The following is a 17,399-nucleotide window of genomic DNA, read 5'->3' on the forward strand; positions in this document are numbered from 1 at the left end:
TATGGAGTGGTTAGGCGAACAAGTTACAAAACCTAACAAGCAACGTTAGCTCTTCCGTACTACCCTATAAAGAAAGCACTTCCTGCCACGGGGCCCGCTATTAAAGAATTAAGGCTGCTCGCTCCCCACTATTCTCCCGCCGCATGCCTAGGTTCCGCAGCCCAGCTCACAAGTCATGCACTGGATTCTTCCATACGAGACTCCTCACCCCTCATCCCAAAGTGGGCCAAATGCATTATCCAATTTGCAATCAAGAAGCCAGGAGCTGAGCTGAACTACAATCGTGAGCAGGCGAAACCATCAACCTAAAAGTGCAAGGGCACGGAACGGTTGCACGACACAGTTTAAAAGAACAAGCCTTGCTCCAGGCACGACTCCCTCCACACAGAGGCGGGCGTGCGGACGCGGGGGTGGGGTGGGGGCCGAGTCTTATTGCGTGTAAACTGTAAAAGAGCCTTTTCTTTGCCACTCGCAGCAGACGCGACCCCAGGGCTTCCCCAGCCACCCCCGCGCTCGGACTCCCGCTAGGGTCGCCCAGGTGGCTCTCCAGTCCCCTCCCCCGCCGGCCTCCCCGAGGATCCGCGGGCTACAGTTATCTGGTTTTAATAAAAACCGAAGCGTTCCCAGGCTAGCGGGCTCCCACTCCGAGGGGCAAAGGCGGGAGGGTAAGAGAGAAAAGGAAAGACCGGAGGCGCCGCGCACCGACCCGCGTCGCGACCCCGTGGCAGCTCTCCCAGCTCCCTCGGGTTTTGTTCTCCCCTGAGGAAGCGCGATCGCTCTCGGGGCTCTTCCCCGGACCTCCGGCCGCGCGTTCATCCCGCCCGGGCGGTCAGATCCGAGCGCAACAGCCCACCCGCCCTGCTTCCCGTCGGAGCGCCGGATGCGTTCCCGCCGCGCCCATCAGCGTGCACACTGCCCGCCGGCGGCTTCCACCGCCGAACAGGTGAGACAGCATCGCGCGGAAACTCCCGAGACGTCCGCACAGCTCTCCCCCCGCCCGCCATCGCGCCCCGGAGCGGGCCGGCGCCCCCGGAGCTGCCGAACTCCTCCGCCACGCGGGCGCAGCGCGGGCCGCGCCGGCAGTCGCTCGTGCGCACCGGGCTCAGGACCCAATGGTGGGTCGCAACCCTCGGTCCCGGCCGCGCGCCGGCGCGGGTGTCATGGCCGAGCGGCGGCCGGGCGAAGTTTCCTGGAGCCGCCCGCTTACCCCTTAGGCCGAGGGTGGCTGCGGCTCCGAGAAGCGGCGAGGCGGCGGCGACGGCAGCGCCCGGGGCCAGCCGAGCCAGGAAGAGGCGGGAGGGAGTGACGGGCCAGCAGCAGCCGCCGGGATGGGAAGAGGAAGGCGCCGGGTATCTACAATCTGAACGTGGGCTGACCGTGACGTCACAATGGCGCGGCCAGCCAATCGCCGCCGGGAGGCCGAATCAAGCGCTATGATGTCATGCGGCCCCGGAGCCAATCGCGAGACAATAGAACTTTCGTGATTGTAAATTCCAGAATCCGACGCAGTGGGGAACCGTGGTCTGGGTTGGTCCCCTCCGGTTCACGTGTCTCTGGGCAATTTTATCCCCTTTCTTCCTAATAAGCCTGCGTGGAACGCAGAGCCTGCGCAATAGCACCAGTGAAGTTCCCGATGCCCTGAACTCTGATTCTCTTAGTGCCGGGCGTGGTGAGGTTGTGTCCGCGTTTGGACAGCAGAAGCCCACTCTGGTGCCGTCTCCTCGCGGGTTCTGGAAGGGAGCCAGTTCCTCTTGGTTTTGGATGAAAGGGTTAAATGCCTGCGGAGATCACCGGAGCGAACAAGATAAGGCAACAACAAAAAAGCGCTCAAAACTGATGCTATAGCTTAACTCCCGGTGGGTAGATTTACCGTGATTTTTCTTAGGGATTCTGATTTTCTCTTAGTGATCACTACCAACTCCCTTTCTTCTCAAGACTTTTTGTAGAAGGAGAAAATGTGGTGGAGTAAGTGACATCTTTTCAGCTAGACAGGTTTAAGCACATAAGACAAAGTGCTTTGTGCTCAGGGCACAAGTGGAAGATCCTTGCTGTTTTTCATTGATATTTGGATAACTTAAGGCCTTCATCATCCTAGTATCCTATGCTTTCCCCATATCAAGCCCCAGTAATTAAGCCTTTCTCCCAGTGCCCTCTGGCTGTATTTCTATTACCCCATGCCCATGGACCCAATATAGTCAACTGTTTAATGTAGGCAAGTTTATTCTTTTATTTTATTTTATTATTTATTTTTGGTTGCATTGGGTCGGTTGCTGTGCGCGGGCTTTCTCTAGTTGCGGTGAGCAGGGGCTACTCTTCTTTGCGGTGTGTGGGCTTCTCATTGTGGTGGCTTCTCTTGTTGTGGAGCACAGGCTCTAGGCACGCGGGCTTCAGTAGTTGTGGCTCGCGGGCTCTAGAGCGCAGGCTCAGTAGTTGTGGCACACGGGCTTAGTTGCTGCGTGGCATGTGGGATCTTCCCGGACCAGGGCTCGAACCCGTGTCCCCTGCATTGGCAGGCGGGTTCTTAACCACTGGGCCAGCAGGGAAGCCCAAGTTTATTCTTTTAGGTATTTACAATGTTTATCATGTGCCAGCCGTTCCAGGCCCTTGGCCATTGCCCATTGCCTTAAGAATACAGGTGTGCAAACTATATACAAATGAGATAATGTAAACATAAACAAATAACAAGATTTTTAACAGTCAATTGCCATTCAACTCCACAAACACTGACTTCAGTTTGACAGATACTATGCTAGGTGTTAGAAATAAAAAACTGCAAGGATCCCCTCCCCCTGTGAAATGATATAGTCAGGAAACAACTACCATGCAGAATGGTAAACGCTACGATGGAAACCAAGATAAGCAGATTAATGAAGAACTTTCTGTCAAGGGGCATGTGAAAAGCATATGCCAGAGGCATAGAAGAGTTGGGCAAATGTATCTCCTTTATTCTTCACTCTTCTGCCTGCAGTTCAAGGCCAGAGCTGGTTCAGCTCTTCATCACCCTAACAAGTTCTATCTTTCCAGGTTTTAAAAGTTTCAAATTTAACTTGATATTCCAAAAATCTCCAGTTTTACACCACACACAATTGTTTTTGTTGTGTTCACCTATCAATAAAATGTTTTCGGCCATACTACCAAAATATCTGTATTTATTTTTAATTATGGACTCATATAATTGTCAAGTCATACATTAAATATTAAATAATTTTTTTGTATTTTAAGAGAAAAGTAAACACAAATTTCTATTATTTTATTCCTAGCCCCCAAAGGATGCCTTTTCATATGCCCTTGACAGATAGGCCTTAGTTATTGTCTGTGTATCTTGGTTTCCGTTAGAGCATTTTTCACTCTGCATTGTAGTTTCCTGACTGTCCCATCTTGTTCAAAACCATGGGGTGCTTGTACCTCCACTTTAAAGAGCCCTGTGTTAGATTGTAAACTCCATTGGAGGGGGAACCATGTTGAATTTTGCTCATTATTTATCACCAGATCTTACTACAGCCCCTGGTATATACTAAGAGCTTAATAAATATGCTTTGAATAAGTGTGTGAGCTCTTACTCCCCCTCACCATCATCCCACTAGTGCTTCCATTTTCTGCTCCAGAACTCCAACCCTCTGTCAGATGGTTATGTCCCAAGACTATTGACTCCTCTCAAACCTAAGTTAGTAAGGTCATGTTCTCATTCTTTACCCATCCAGAGACTTAGGGTTCCCAATACATGTGTAATTCAGGGAGAAATTTCTGCCCCCCCGGACAACTCATCTTAACCCTGCAGTGTAAACTGACTACCATTACTTCAGTATGAGTTACTCTAGATGGCAACACCATCGCATTCATGGATAAAGTTGTAAGAAATGACTCTTCAACTTAACTGGGGGTATTTTTTTCAAAATAGATCAAAAGAATGCCTAGGACTCCATGCCAAGTTTCAAGGAAAGTGTGTTACTGAGTGTCAGAATCAAATTCCTGGCCAGTTGGGTTCTAGACCCTGTGCTGGAGCCATCCCAATCCTTATAACCAGCCTGTCAAAAATGAACCCAAGTAGGTGCAGTACAAAGCCCTGTAACTCTTGCTTGCTTCCCTATAGCAGCGGTCCCCAACCTTTTTGGCACCAGGGACCGGTTTCATGGAAGACAGTTTTTCCACAGACTGGGGTAGGGGGTGGGGTGGGGATGGTTTTGGGATGATTCAAGCACGTTACATCTATTGTGCACTTTATTTCTATTATTATTACATTGTAATATATAATGAAATAATTATACAACTCACCATGATGCAGAATCAGTGGGAGCCCTGAGCTGGTTTTCACTTGCCACTCACTGATAGGGTTTTGCTATGAGTCTGCAAGCAATTGATTTATTATGGTCTCTGTGCAGTCAAACCTCTCTGCTAATTATAATCTGTATTTGCAGCCACTCAACAGTGCTGGCATCACCGCCTCAGCTCCACCTCAGATCATCAGGCATTAGATTCTCATAAGGAGTGCACAACCTAGATCCCTCACATGTGCAGTTCACAGTAGGATTTGCACTCCTATGACAATCTAACGCCACTGCTGATCTGACAGGAGATGGAGCTCAGGCGGTAATGCGAGCGATGGGGAGCGGCTGTAAATGCAGATGAAGCTTCTCTCACTCACCCACCACTAACCTCCTTCTGTGTGTCCCAGTTCCTATCAAGCCACAGACCGGTACCAGTCTGTGGCCCGGGGGTTGGGGACCCCTGCCCTATAGCATCCGTGGTAGTCCCCTGAGAAGTGATTGTTGAATTATCTTCACGTAATAGTTAACTATTTTATTCCTTCTCCTCTTCCTCCTCCTGCTTTTCTTTCTTTATTTTAAAATCCTGGCAGCATTTTCCCTTCTGTGATCCCAGATCTCCTCCAACCATACACTTCCAAGTGTATAAGAAGGTTGCTTCAGTATTGAGAAATATTGGGAGATTTGTTCTATTGTTGTAGCATCTGAAGTTGAATTAAGAAATATGCCTGAAAGTTTCATTAGAATGCTGTTCTAATGACTGTTGTTTGATTTAAAGGTGAAATACTACGTGTGCTTAGGAGGTATTTGCACAACCCAATGAAACCTCTCTTTTGAGATAAAATACAAGCCTATGTTTGCCTCTGGACATTTGAATGTTGATTAAAATATAAACCAAGTATAAGCTAGTTTATGCTAAGGGTAACACTATTCAGTCTCTGCCTTTTGTTTTTCCTTGCCGTGATCTTACTTTTTTCTTCTTTTCTAATTTGTGTTTTCCGTTATCTTGTTGCCAGGGGCTCCCATTGGCCTGGCTTGTCTTTGCTGGAGAGAGATAGAGATTAAAGGGCAGTTTCCTTTCCTCCTCAGACCTTGGGGTTTGTTCCATGCTTCCATTGTTACTTTGCTGCTACTCTTCCTTGTTGCTGGTCAACATGTAACCAGGTTTATCTCTATTCCTGTCCTTGAGTGTTCATCCTGATGGATGTGAGCTACTGGAAGGCACTGCCCAAGCCTGTCTACCATGTTGTTTTCCCAATGGCTAGCAGAACCTCCGACAAATAGCGGATGCTCATAAATATCTGCTGAATGAGTGAACAATTTGAACTGTTTCTGGATTCTCTGGTCTTTTCTTCTCCACTTCCTTTCATAGTCTTTAGTACTCTATCTGGGAGCAACTGGGCAATGAAAGGCATCTGTGTCCTCACTTCCCTCTATCTATATTACTTCCTAGGTGTATTATCATCCCCCTTTTATGGCTTTGGATTCCATCTACAATCTGCTGACTCCCAAATGTATTTCTCCAGCCCAAACCTTTCCCCTGAATTCCAGACTTATATACTTAACAGCCTATTAGTGATTCCTCCTCTTGGGTGTCTGTCTAAAAGGCATCTCAAACTGAGAATAATAAAAAGTGAACTCTTGATTTTTCCCCAGACCTGCTCCCTCTGTGGTGTTCTCAAGACAAACACCTTAGAGTTATGTTTAACTCCTCTTTCTTTCACATCCTATCTCCATGCATCAGCAAAATCCTGCCTAGTCCATCTTCAGAACATATCCAGAATCTGTTTACTTTTCACCCTCCTTATGACAGCCACCGGTTTAAGTCACTATCAGCTGTTTCCCAGAATTTTGCAATAGTCTCCAACTTGACCTCTACTTCTGTGTTTTCCTCCTACGGTCTATTCACAACCCAGCAGCCTGAGCAATCCTCTTAAAACTAACGCCACATTAAGTCACTTAAAACAATCTATCAAACTCTTAACTCAGTAAAAGTCAAAACCCTTAAAACAACATATAAGACCTTTGTCATTTCTTGGACCTTCTAAAGCTACTCTGTCTTCCACCTGCAACGGCCTCCTCCTTATTCCTTGAGCACACTAAGCACTAGAATTGCCTCAGGGCCTTTGCACTTACTCTCCCCCCATGCCTAAAATAATCTAACCCAGAAATCTCCAAGGCTTATACCCTTGTTTCACTCTGATCTCTATAAATGTCATCTTTTGGAGAGTTCTCCTTGATCACTATCTAAATTTGTAACATCTCCCTCCTTGCCTCCCTTTTACTCTGCTTTATTTTTCTCCTTAGCACTTAACACTGTCAGACATACTATAGGTTCACTTTAAAAATTTTTTATTTATTTATTTGGCTGTTCTGGGTCTTAGTTGCGGCACGTGGGATCTTTGTTGCCGCGTGCGGGATCTTTAGTTGGGGCATGAGAGCTCTTAGTTGCGGCAGGCATGTGGGATCTAGTTCCCCGACCAGGGATCAAACCCAGGCCCCCTGCTTTGGGAGCATGGAGTCTTAACCACTGTACCACCAGGGAAGTCCCTATAGGCTCACTTTTAATATTTGTTTACTCTTATCCCCCTGTTAACTCACTGATGGCACAGACTGTTCTGTTCACCACTACTTGAAACCCCAGCACCTGGAACATTGTCTGGTACCTGGTAGGAGCTCAGTCAGTGCTTATTCAATGGATAAATTAATGAACAAATGAATGGAAAATTGAAATGCGGATCAGTAAGATATGCTTTTACTAGGAACCCCTTGGCCAAAAATTAAGTCTAAGAGAAAGAAAATAACAACTACAATAATTTAAAAAATTACTATTGATGGGTAATATCTTTCTGTTCCCCATTAATGATAGTAAGTTTTTCCTGCCACCTTTCTGAAATGTTAAAATCTGAAAAGTTGGGGCTTCCCTGGTGGTGCAGTGGTTGAGAATCCGCCTGCCAATGCAGGGGACACGGGTTCGAGCTCTGGTCTGGGAAGATCCCACATGCCGCGGAGCAACTGGGCCCGTGAGCCACAATTACTGAGCTTGCGCGTCTGGAGCCTGTGCTCCGCAGCAAGAGAGGCCGCGATAGTGAGAGGCCCGCGCAACGCGATGAAGAGTGGCCCCCGCTTGCCGCAACCAGAGAAAGCCCTCGCACAGAAACGAAGACCCAACACAGCCAAAAATAAATAAATAAATAAATAAATTTTAAAAATCTGAAAAGTTAACACACCCCAAGAGAATACTTAACCTTTTTAAAGTGCTATAAAAGAAGAAAGACTATAACTATGGTTACGATGAAAAAGACATACCATTGTCTTAAATTGGTATGAATTCGGGATGTCTTACTCTTCTATAAATGCATCACTTACCTTTTTTAAAAATTAATTAATTTGTTTTTGGCTGCATTGGGTCTTCGTTGCTGCGTGCGGGCTTTCTCTAGTTGAGCGGGGGCTACTCTTTGTTGTGGTTCTCGGGCTTTTCATTGCAGTGGCTTCTCTTGTTGTGGAGCATGGGCTCTAGGCACGCAGCCTTCAGTAGTTGTGGCACGCGGGCTCAGTAGTTGTGGCTCGTGGGCTCTAGAGCGCAGGCTCAGTAGTTGTGGTGCACGGACTTGGTTGCTCTGTGGCATGTGGGATCTTCCCGGACCAGGGCTTGAACCCATGTCCCCTGCACTGGCAGGCGGATTCTTAACCACTGCGCCACCAGGGAAGTCCCGCATCAGTTACCTTGAATATCAAGCACTTTCTCTTGAAATAGAGACTGTTATGATATTTATTTAGATGATAAGTCAAATTTGGCACCAGTTCTTTTTCTTTTTACTACTTATAAATTTCTAAAGCCTTTCCCAATACACTTTCCTTTTACCCTTTCAGCACCATAATGAGATGAGAAAATTGAGCCACAGAAGGGTTAAGTGACATCGAAAGGCTGCAAAGCCAGTTAGTGAAGAATTAAGATTGAATTCAGGTCTCAGTCCTCAACATCTTTACAGGCTGAGCTATGTCAAAGGTAAGATCTTAAATCAGGAGAACTTCTCAATATGTCCTTTACTTTGCTGGTTATCGAAAGAGAAATTTCTCAATTGATATATTTCATTCTATAACATACAAAGGAGCTAAAGAATTCTAGGAAGTAGACAAAAGCAGATGATAACCAAACTTCTGGCTAAAAACTATGTGCAACGGGCAAAGAGTAGTGACGTGGTTCTGTTGTTAAGAACATGCTTGTGTGGACTGTGTCCTGGCTGAGCAGTGTGTTCTATAAGTGCTCTAGATGAGTTTGGAGTTGGTGATACAGTACAGAATATGCTTTGCCCCAATTCTGTTATTTATGAAACAAGTTTTCCAAACATTAGCCATAATTGGTTTAATTGTTCTAGGTTATGTGATGTATTAGTTATATGCATAACGTGTCATAAAACGCCTTGCTTTTGTACACCTGCAATTTATTTTATTTATGTTTGGCTGTGTTGGGTCTTCGTTGCTGTGTGCGGGCTTTCTCCAGTCGAGGCGAGCGGTGGCTTCTCTTGTTGCGGTGCGCAGGCCTCTCATTGTGGTGGCTTCTCTTGTTGCGGAGCACGGGCTCAAGGCGCATGGGCTTCAGTACTTGTGGCTCACGGGCTCTAGAGCGCAGGCTCAGTAGTTGTGGTGCACGGGCTTAGTTGCTCCACGGCATGTGGGATCTTCCCAGACTAGTGCTCGAACCCGTATCCCTGGCATTGGCAGGCAGATTCTTAACCACTGAGCCACCGGGGAAGCCCTGTACACCTGCAATATTAGACATGTTCTTACATGTCGAAAACTGGCGGTGCCATTTCTTTTCACAATCTCAAATTCCCTTTTTGCTGAGAGTAAATGTGGCATCTTAAGTCTCAAATGAAATCTACAGGTGTATGTTGCAGTTCTATTATTTCTGCAAACTATTGCGTGGCATCTGATGGTGAAGCACATTTTTTTTTTTTGAAATTCATATATTCCCTAATGTCAGGTTCACTCAGTCAATTCTCTTTCAGGTTTAATAGCTTTATAGTATTGTCTTCTAATCTGAATGATTAAATGATGCACTGCCCTCCATCAGATGTATTTCAACAGAATGGATGCAGGTAGACAACTTAAAAAGCTGTCAGATACCCCACGCTTCCACTGCAGGGGGCACGGGTTCGATCCCTGGTCGAGGAACTAGGATCCCACATGCTGCACGTGCGGCCAGAAAAACAAAATAAACAAAAAACAAAATCTGTCAGATACCCTATACACATAAAATTGTTTAAAGTCTAGCAAGTTAAAAGTACAATAATATGTTATTACTTGTGCATCTTGCTAATCAGGAAGATTAACTTCTACATAGTCTTAATCTATATGTTGTCTTTTCATTTTTCTCTCCACCTCCTCCCACCCTTTTTACTTTCTGAATGTAACCTAGAACAGAATGTTTCTTTCCTATTCTCCCTGTAACCAGAGCACTCTGTACAGGCCTTTGTTTTATCACTTATGATATTAATATTGTAATTATTTGCTTTTACTTCTCTTCCCCAACTCAAGGCTGGAAGATGTGTCATTTATCTTTGTTCCTCTAGCATTATGCTATACCAGATACATAGTAGGCATTCAATGAATGTTTATTGAATCAGATTTTCAAAGACCATTTACTTTCTTCATGATAAAGACGGCAAATAAAACATAGTAGGCTGTTTCAGGATATGCATGAAAGGCTTGTGGAGCCCCAAGTTTATTTCAACAGTTTAATGTTATTTAATAATGCAGTAGGCAGCTTCTGAAAGTGCCACCAATGATCTCTGGCAGCTGATATTCATGTCCATGGATTAGACCTAGTAACTTGCTCCTAATAGATAGAAAGAACATGGCAAAAATGATGGAATGACACTTACAAGATTAGGTAGAAAAGAAGTGACTTCTATCTTATTGGCTCTCTCCATATAGCTTCTTGACTTGCATGCTTTGATGAAGCAAGGTGCCATGTTGGAGGTGCTCACATAACAAGAAACTAAGGGTGGCCTCTAGCCAATAGACTGCTAGGAACTGAGGTCCTCAGTATGACAGCCTACAAGGAACAGAATCCTGCCAACAAAGTGGATCCTTACCCAGTGCAGCCTTGAAATGACTACAGGCCCAGTGGGCATCTTGACTGTAGTCCGTGAGAAACCCTGGAGCAGAGAACCCACCTAAGTAAGTGATGCCCCGATTCCTCACCTACAGAAGCTTTGAGTTTAAAATGTTGTGGGGGACTTCCCTGGTGGCGCAGTGGTCAAGAATCCGCCTGCCAATGCAGGGGACACGGCTTCGAGCCCTGGTCCAGGAAGATCCCACATGCCGCGGAGCAACTAAGCCTGTGCGCCACGAATACTGAGCCTGCGCTCTAGAGCCCGAGAGCCACAACTACTGAAGCCTGTGCGCCTAGAGCCTGTGCTCCACAACAAGAGAAGCCACTGCAATGAGAAGCCCACGCACTGCAAGGAAGAGTGGCCCCCACTCTCTGCAACCAGAGAAAAGCCCGCGCAAAGCAGCGAAGGCCCAATGCAGCCAAAAAATAAAATAAATTTACATAAGAAAAAGGGTCTTCCCTGGTGGCGCAGTGGTTAAGAATCTTCCTGTCAATGCAGGAGACACGGGTTTGAGCCCTGGTCCAGGAAGATCCCACACGCCGCAGAGCACCTAAGCCCGTGCGCCACAACTACTGAGCCTGCGCTCTAGAGCCTGTGCTCCACAACAAGGGAAGCCACCGCAATGAGAAGCCCGTGCACCGCAATGAAGAGTAGCCCCCGCTAGCCGCAACTAGAGAAAAACCCCGCGCACAGCAACGAAGACCCAACGTAGCCAAGAATAAATAACTTAATTAAAAAAAAGAAGTCACTAAGCTCTGAAAGTGAGAAAGCCTGGGAAGTTGCGTTCTGGTTAAATAAATCAAGAAAAATTCCCAAAGACTAGGGATAAAGGGTGCTACAGTGAGTGTATAGGACAAGCACAAAAAAGACAAAATGAATATTCAGGAAACATTCATGAATAGTCTATTCACTTCTTAAATTAACCTGGGCACCTAGCAGGGTATCTGCAAGTCAGTTGATGCTAAGTTGATATTTACTGAATCTTCTTTGGGGACCTGGTGTGTGCCAGGAATTGAGATAATAAAACTGCAATACTTGGTAAAAAAGTGATGTACCTTAAGAAGTGCAAAAAAAGGTGCCACAGGAATTCAGGTATTGCAGAGGATGAGAAAAGGGTTTTGAGGCAGCAGGGCCTTTGCAAAGGCTATACCCTCCACTTAAAACTGCCCACCTCCCCTTTTCCAGGTCTCAACTTAAAAGTCACCTTTTCAGATAGGTCTCTCCTATTACCCCGGCTAAAATCAGTTCCTCACCTCCTTTCCCTCAGCCACTAGTTTACGCTCAATTCACAGCACTTCACACAATCTGCGACTGTTTTGCTTACTATTTTTATCCCTACCTTCCCAATTAGGCTTTAGACTTCGTGATGGCAGAAACAAGTCCGCCTTGTTCACTGGGGTGTGCCAGGCATAAAGTATGCGCTCAATAGATATTTGCTGGATGACCCAATGTAAAATGCGAAGTCAAAAAAGGGTGCTGGTCGAGGGATGGAAAAAAGCTGCGTGTCCGGACATGGATTCCTGTCATAGCTCTTCCTCCGAAGAGCTCCGGGCCATCTTTGCACCACCAGGCTCCGAGAGCCCAGGAGGGATCCTCAGGGGGCGGGGACGCCCTTTGCGCCGGCCGGAGGGGCGGGCGCGGCTTTTCCTCCCCCAGTCCAACCTCCCGCGCCCAAGTCTGGACCGCAACACCTCCGGGGCCCCCATCACTTCCGGGCCCTACAGCCACGCCGGGCCCTGGGACCACAGCCCGCCCCCCGGACCCCTCCTCCACTCTCAGGGCGTGGGGACCGTTAACCGCCTGCGGCGCAGGGCGGTGCCACCCCGGCCCCGCGCCCGGCTCCCCTCCGCGGCCCCGCCCCGCTCCCCCGCCGCGGTCACCCCATTCATCCAGCGGCCGTGCCCGCCAATCACCGCGCACCCATAGCTCCGCATCTGGCGATGGGGCGGGGCCGCGCCGGGCACACGCTCATCCCTTCCCGGCCCCGGACTCGGGCCCGGCCTGGGTCAGTCCCGGGCAATGACCTGCCTCGGCCTCGCGCTGACCCGGCGGGCACTTGGGTGAGGGTGGGGAGACGCCGGGCGAGGGGGCGGAGAGCTGTGCGGGCCGGACGGAGGAGTCCTGGGATCTGAGGGTGGTCGGGAAGAATGGAAAGTGGTCTTGACTGCAGTGGTTCCACACCCCTCGGACCTAGAGCCCAGAGCATCCAGATTGGCACGTAGGAAGCTCCCAGTCCCGAGCCGCGCCCCTGGGTGGGGCAGGAGAAAAGGGGAAGATGAAGCAGCAAGAAAATGTGGCTCTGGACAGCTCAGCCCGAGTGCGGTGCTAGGGAAGGCCTGTGGAGAGAAGCCTGCAGTCCTTAACTCATTTCTCACAGTCATCTTTTATAACCCGGGAATTAGCCCGCAGTGGTAGACTTTGTTAATGCTTGTCTAGGCTGCCGAGGGTGGGGATAAAACAAAAGGCTGCTTCTGTAGAGGTAAAATTATATTTACTCTTTGTATCTTCAAAAATTGTGTGATATTGAAAATATCTGTCCTACTGTGTTTCATAAGTGGACTTTTGTTTTTTCTTCTGAGCTATCTACCATAATGTCTTATTCATCAGGAAGGATTAAGAGGAAACCTAGTGGCTTTTCTGTTGGTGGCAAAGGTCACTCCCTTCTTCCTCCCCCTCCCTTCTGCCCCCTCCCAAAACCTTAAGGCACAGAAAACAGTTCGACCACAAACTGCTACTAGATATTTTCACTTCTCACCTAGTCCCCCTAACCAGTCTGTAGTAATAGGTATTATCACCTGTTTTAGATGTCAAAACAGGTTCAGAGATTAATCTGGCCAAGATCACAGTTTGTGTATCGCAGAGTTTGGGCCCTTTCCACACTTCTTACCCCCAGATCATGGAATCCACAATAAACGGAAGGTAGAAAGGAATCTAATGCTTTTGGCACCCTTAGCTAAGGACGGTGCATCTAGCCCAGTGTGCAAGCACTTCTTGGAGTTGGGTTTGTATTTCTTGAGAACTCTGTCAAGTACATAGTTTTCGTGCCAGAACTTTGAAGGGTAGAAGGAGAGTTCCTTGAAGCTCTGAAATGCTAGGTCACATATGGGCTGATGTCTTTTGTAACCCTAGCCTGACCTGAAACAAAACCCCTTTTTGTAATTAAGTATTGCCTGCCGGGATGCTGGAGGGCTGCCCAGGTCTTGTTCAGGGACTTCATTCTTTGTGGCAAGCAGAGTACAGAAAAGTTGGATCAAAGAGTTAATTAGGTCACAGAATGCTTTTTGGAGGAAGAAAGTAGCAAACTATGATTAGACTTTGACCTCAATCCAATTTAACAGATTGACTGGGTCTGTCTGCTCCATACTCCAGGCTGTGGACACACAAAGATGGGTGAGAAGCTTTTCCACCTGCTGGAAAAGATTACAGATAGGGTGAGGTGCATTAGTGACCTGAGTGTATGAATAACAGTAAAGGAAGACATACAATGACAGTAGATAAATACAAGGTAAGAATTATGGTTCAGCTTTGACCAAGCAGCATAGGTCAAAAGGCTGAAGAAGGAAAGAAGGGCCCTTTTAAGAGCCAAGCTGCAGAGTCAGGACTTTTCTTCACCAAAGTGGCCTTTAAAAGAAATGCCAGCCCAGCATTCTTAAATGTTCTTTAATAGCTTTCCCGTTGCGTTTGGTACAAAATCCCAAATCCTTACTATGATATAAAAACCTGCATAAGCTGGGTCCTGCTTACCTGCCCATCCTCCCCACTGTCTACACTGAGTCCTGCTTATGTACCCATTTGGTGCCCTGCTGTCTACACTTGCACCATTCTACTCATCTCTGTTTCTCAGAGATGAAATTTTTCTCACCCCAGGCCTTTCACACATGCTGACCCTCTGCCTGTCACTTTACTACCCTACCCCTCTTCTATACCCCGTTCCCCAGCTCATCTCTCCTTCCTTCTCAGCTTCAGGTTGCTTCCTCTGAGAAGCTTCTCTTCTACATAAAGCCCACGATTATAACTCCCATCAGATCTGTTTTTTCTCCAGGTACTTATCAAAAATTTTTTTTTAAATTATTTGTACTGTTTTTTAAAAATTAATTTATTATTTATTTATTATTTATTTTTGGCTGTGTTGGGTCTTTGTTTCTGTGCGAGGGCTTTCTCTAGTTGCGGCAAGCGGGGGCCACTCTTCATCGCGATGCGCGGGCCTCTCACTATTGCGGCCTCTCTTGTTGCGGAGCGCAGGCTCAGTAGTTGCGGCTCATGGGCCTAGTTGCTCCGCAGCATGTGGGATCTTCCCAGACCAGGGCTCGAACCCGTGTCCCCTGCATTGGCAGGCAGATTCTCAACCACTGCGCCACCAAGGAAGCCCTATCAAAAATTTTAAGGTATTGTTATTCATGTGATTCTGTTTGACATCTGCTTGTCCTGTCATCACACCCTATTTTTCCATAAGGTTTATAACTATAAATATGTGTGTGTGTGTGTGTGTGTGTGTGTGTGTGTGTGTGTGTGTATATATATATATATATATGTATGTATGTATGTATTTATGCAATTACTTGTTTTTAATGTCTGCTGGCCCCACCTGGTTTTGGGCTCCATGCAGACATAGATTTGTTTCCCATTATATCCAGTGGTTAGCACATTGTCAGTGCTCAATAAATATTTCTCGAGTTAATGATCAGGATCAGTTGTTGGGAAATAGTGGGAGGCAGGCTGAGTAAGGTAGGATGGAGTGGATTGTATAGTACCAAAAAGAGGCGTTTCTACTCGGTTAGACCTGCACTCTTCAGTATGGGAGCCACTGGCCACACGTGGGTATTTAGCACTTGAAATGTGACTAAGGAACTGAATTTTAAATTCTATTTAATTTTAATTAATTTACATATTCTAAAGTATATTTAGAACAATGTGGGTATGTGAATCTACTTTTTCAAATATAAATTTTATGAAATCTAAACAGAGATCAATTTTCTGTTGAAAATTTATCATCTGAATTGAGAAGAAATACACTGGATTTTGAAAACCCCATACAAAAAAATAATATAAAAATAATGTAAAGTATCTCATTTTTTCCTACTGATTACATGTTGAAATTGTAATATTTTTGATATATTAGGTTAAGTAAAATATATTTTTAGAATTAGTTTCACTAATTCTGGGATATGCCCAAAGAACTGAAAATGGGGACTCAGACAGATACTTGTATACCAGTGTTTATAGCAGCATTATTCATAATAGCCCAAAGATGGTCACACCCAAATTTCCATCAAGAGAGGAATCAATAACCAAAACGCGATATATATAATGAAATATTATTCAGCCTTAAAGAGGAATGAAATTCTGACATACGCTACTACAGAGATGAACCTTGAAAACATTATGCTAAGTGAAACAAGCCAGCCACAAAAGGACAAATATTATACGATTCCACTTATATGAATAGTCAAATTTATAGAGACAGAAAGTGTAATAGAGATTACCGGAGTGCTAGGGGAAGTGGGGGTGGGGAGTTAGTGTTTAATTAATACAGAATTTCTGTTTGGGATGATGCAAAAGTTCTGGAAATGGATAGTGCTGATGGTTGCACAGCATTGTGCAAGAACTTTAATGCCACTGAATTGTACAGTTAAAAATGGTTAAAATGGTGAATTTTTACCACAATACATTTTTAAAAATTGATTTCACTTATTCCTTTTTACTTTAAAAAAATGTGGCTACCAGGACTTCCCTGGTGGCGCAGTGGTTAAGAATCCGCCTGACAATGCAGGGGACATGGGTTTGATCCCTGGTCCCAGAAGATCCCACATGCTGCGGAGCAACTAAGCCCATGAGCCACAGCTACTGAGCCCGCGTGCCACAACTACTGGGCCCATATGCCTAGATCCCGTGCTCCACAGCAAAGAGGAGCCACCACGACAAGAAGCCCGCGCACTGCAACAAAGAGTAGCCCCCGCTCGCAGCAACTAGAGAAAGCCTGCGCACAGCAATGAAGACCCAGCGCAGCCAAAAAATAAATAGAATTAAAAAAAAAATGTGGCTACTAGAAAATTTTAAATTGCATAAGTGGCTTTCTCATTATGTTCTATTGGATGGCACTGGGTTAAACAATTGGGAACCCTGGGGGTGGATGAGTAAATTTCTGAGATGAAGGTTTCACTAATGTCCGTGGCACCAGGAAGTCTGCTTTACAAGGAGGGTAAGAGGGTAGCAGATAATGATGAACCCAAGAATTTAGGATTTGGTGGAATACGCTCTGTATAAAAAGGCATATGAGGAAAAGCCTGGGGCGGGGAGGGATGCACAGTAGGATTTAATCTGGGAAGGGCTTTCTTTGTGGCTGAAGTGAGAACCTTCTAGAGATAGTGGTATCTCTACTGTAATGGGATAAGTTGGCAGTAAGCCCAGCATGATGTTCCTTAATTGTTGTGGGATCACATGAGTACTGTGTGTGAAGAGCTTTCTAATCTGAGAGGCGCAGGTGGGGTGAGAGGCACAGGTGAGGCGCAGGTAAAGTTAATCACAAGTATGAGATTTTTTTATTGCAGTCAGGGTGATGCTTTCCATCTGCTCTGGCTTCTGCAGAGAAGCTCGAGCTTTGGGGCTATTTCTACCAGTGCCACATATTTGATCTTTTATATAAAACTGTGAGAAGGTTCATTTGTTATGACTCCCTGATACCTCAAGTATAGAAACCCACTCTTCCAAAATTGCACTGTCACCAGTTGAAGAATGTTGTTCTTGGAGAATGGTTGTCTTCATGTGTCCAACATTGTCCTCATTGTGAGGTTTTCAGCCACCCAGAAGACAGGCAAGTACTGACGCAAACGTAGAATGTGCACTGGGCCCAAGGACAAAAGGTATTGGAGAAGGTGGCAAGACAGCGGTCGGAGACAAATTCAACTGTTCCATGTTTTCTGACACTCAGAGAAGCCAGTGGGAGATACAAGATCCAGAACTGATGCAGGGCTGATCTTGTGGATTCTCAGGGATTTGAGCCTGGCCCCAACACATC

The 17,399-nt window shown here is 46.2% G+C and overlaps 2 protein-coding genes across 8 annotated transcripts in view; one reads left to right on the top strand and one right to left on the bottom strand.

Annotated features, from left to right (window-relative positions):
• Positions 1-1,362, bottom strand: part of ELOVL5 (ELOVL fatty acid elongase 5) — a 70,168-nt gene extending 68,806 nt beyond the window's left edge. For 2 of the 3 annotated variants that reach the window (XM_068557167.1, XM_068557168.1), the window contains exon 1: positions 1,208-1,362. The gene's annotated coding sequence lies outside the window, so the exon portion shown is untranslated. The remainder of the gene's footprint in view (positions 1-1,207) is intronic. The other variant, XM_068557170.1, reaches the window with a different exon arrangement.
• A 271-nt stretch (positions 1,363-1,633) lies between these two features.
• LOC137773408 (boLa class II histocompatibility antigen, DQB*0101 beta chain-like) overlaps positions 1,634-17,399 on the top strand; it is a 119,856-nt gene continuing 104,090 nt past the window's right edge. For all 5 annotated transcript variants that reach the window (XM_068558068.1, XM_068558062.1, XM_068558063.1 and 2 more), the window contains exons 1-2: positions 1,634-1,856; positions 8,136-8,271. The gene's annotated coding sequence lies outside the window, so the exon portion shown is untranslated. The remainder of the gene's footprint in view (positions 1,857-8,135; positions 8,272-17,399) is intronic.

This window comes from Eschrichtius robustus, chromosome 12 (assembly GCF_028021215.1).
Source record: "Eschrichtius robustus isolate mEscRob2 chromosome 12, mEscRob2.pri, whole genome shotgun sequence".
NCBI classification, from domain to species: Eukaryota; Metazoa; Chordata; class Mammalia; order Artiodactyla; family Eschrichtiidae; genus Eschrichtius; species Eschrichtius robustus.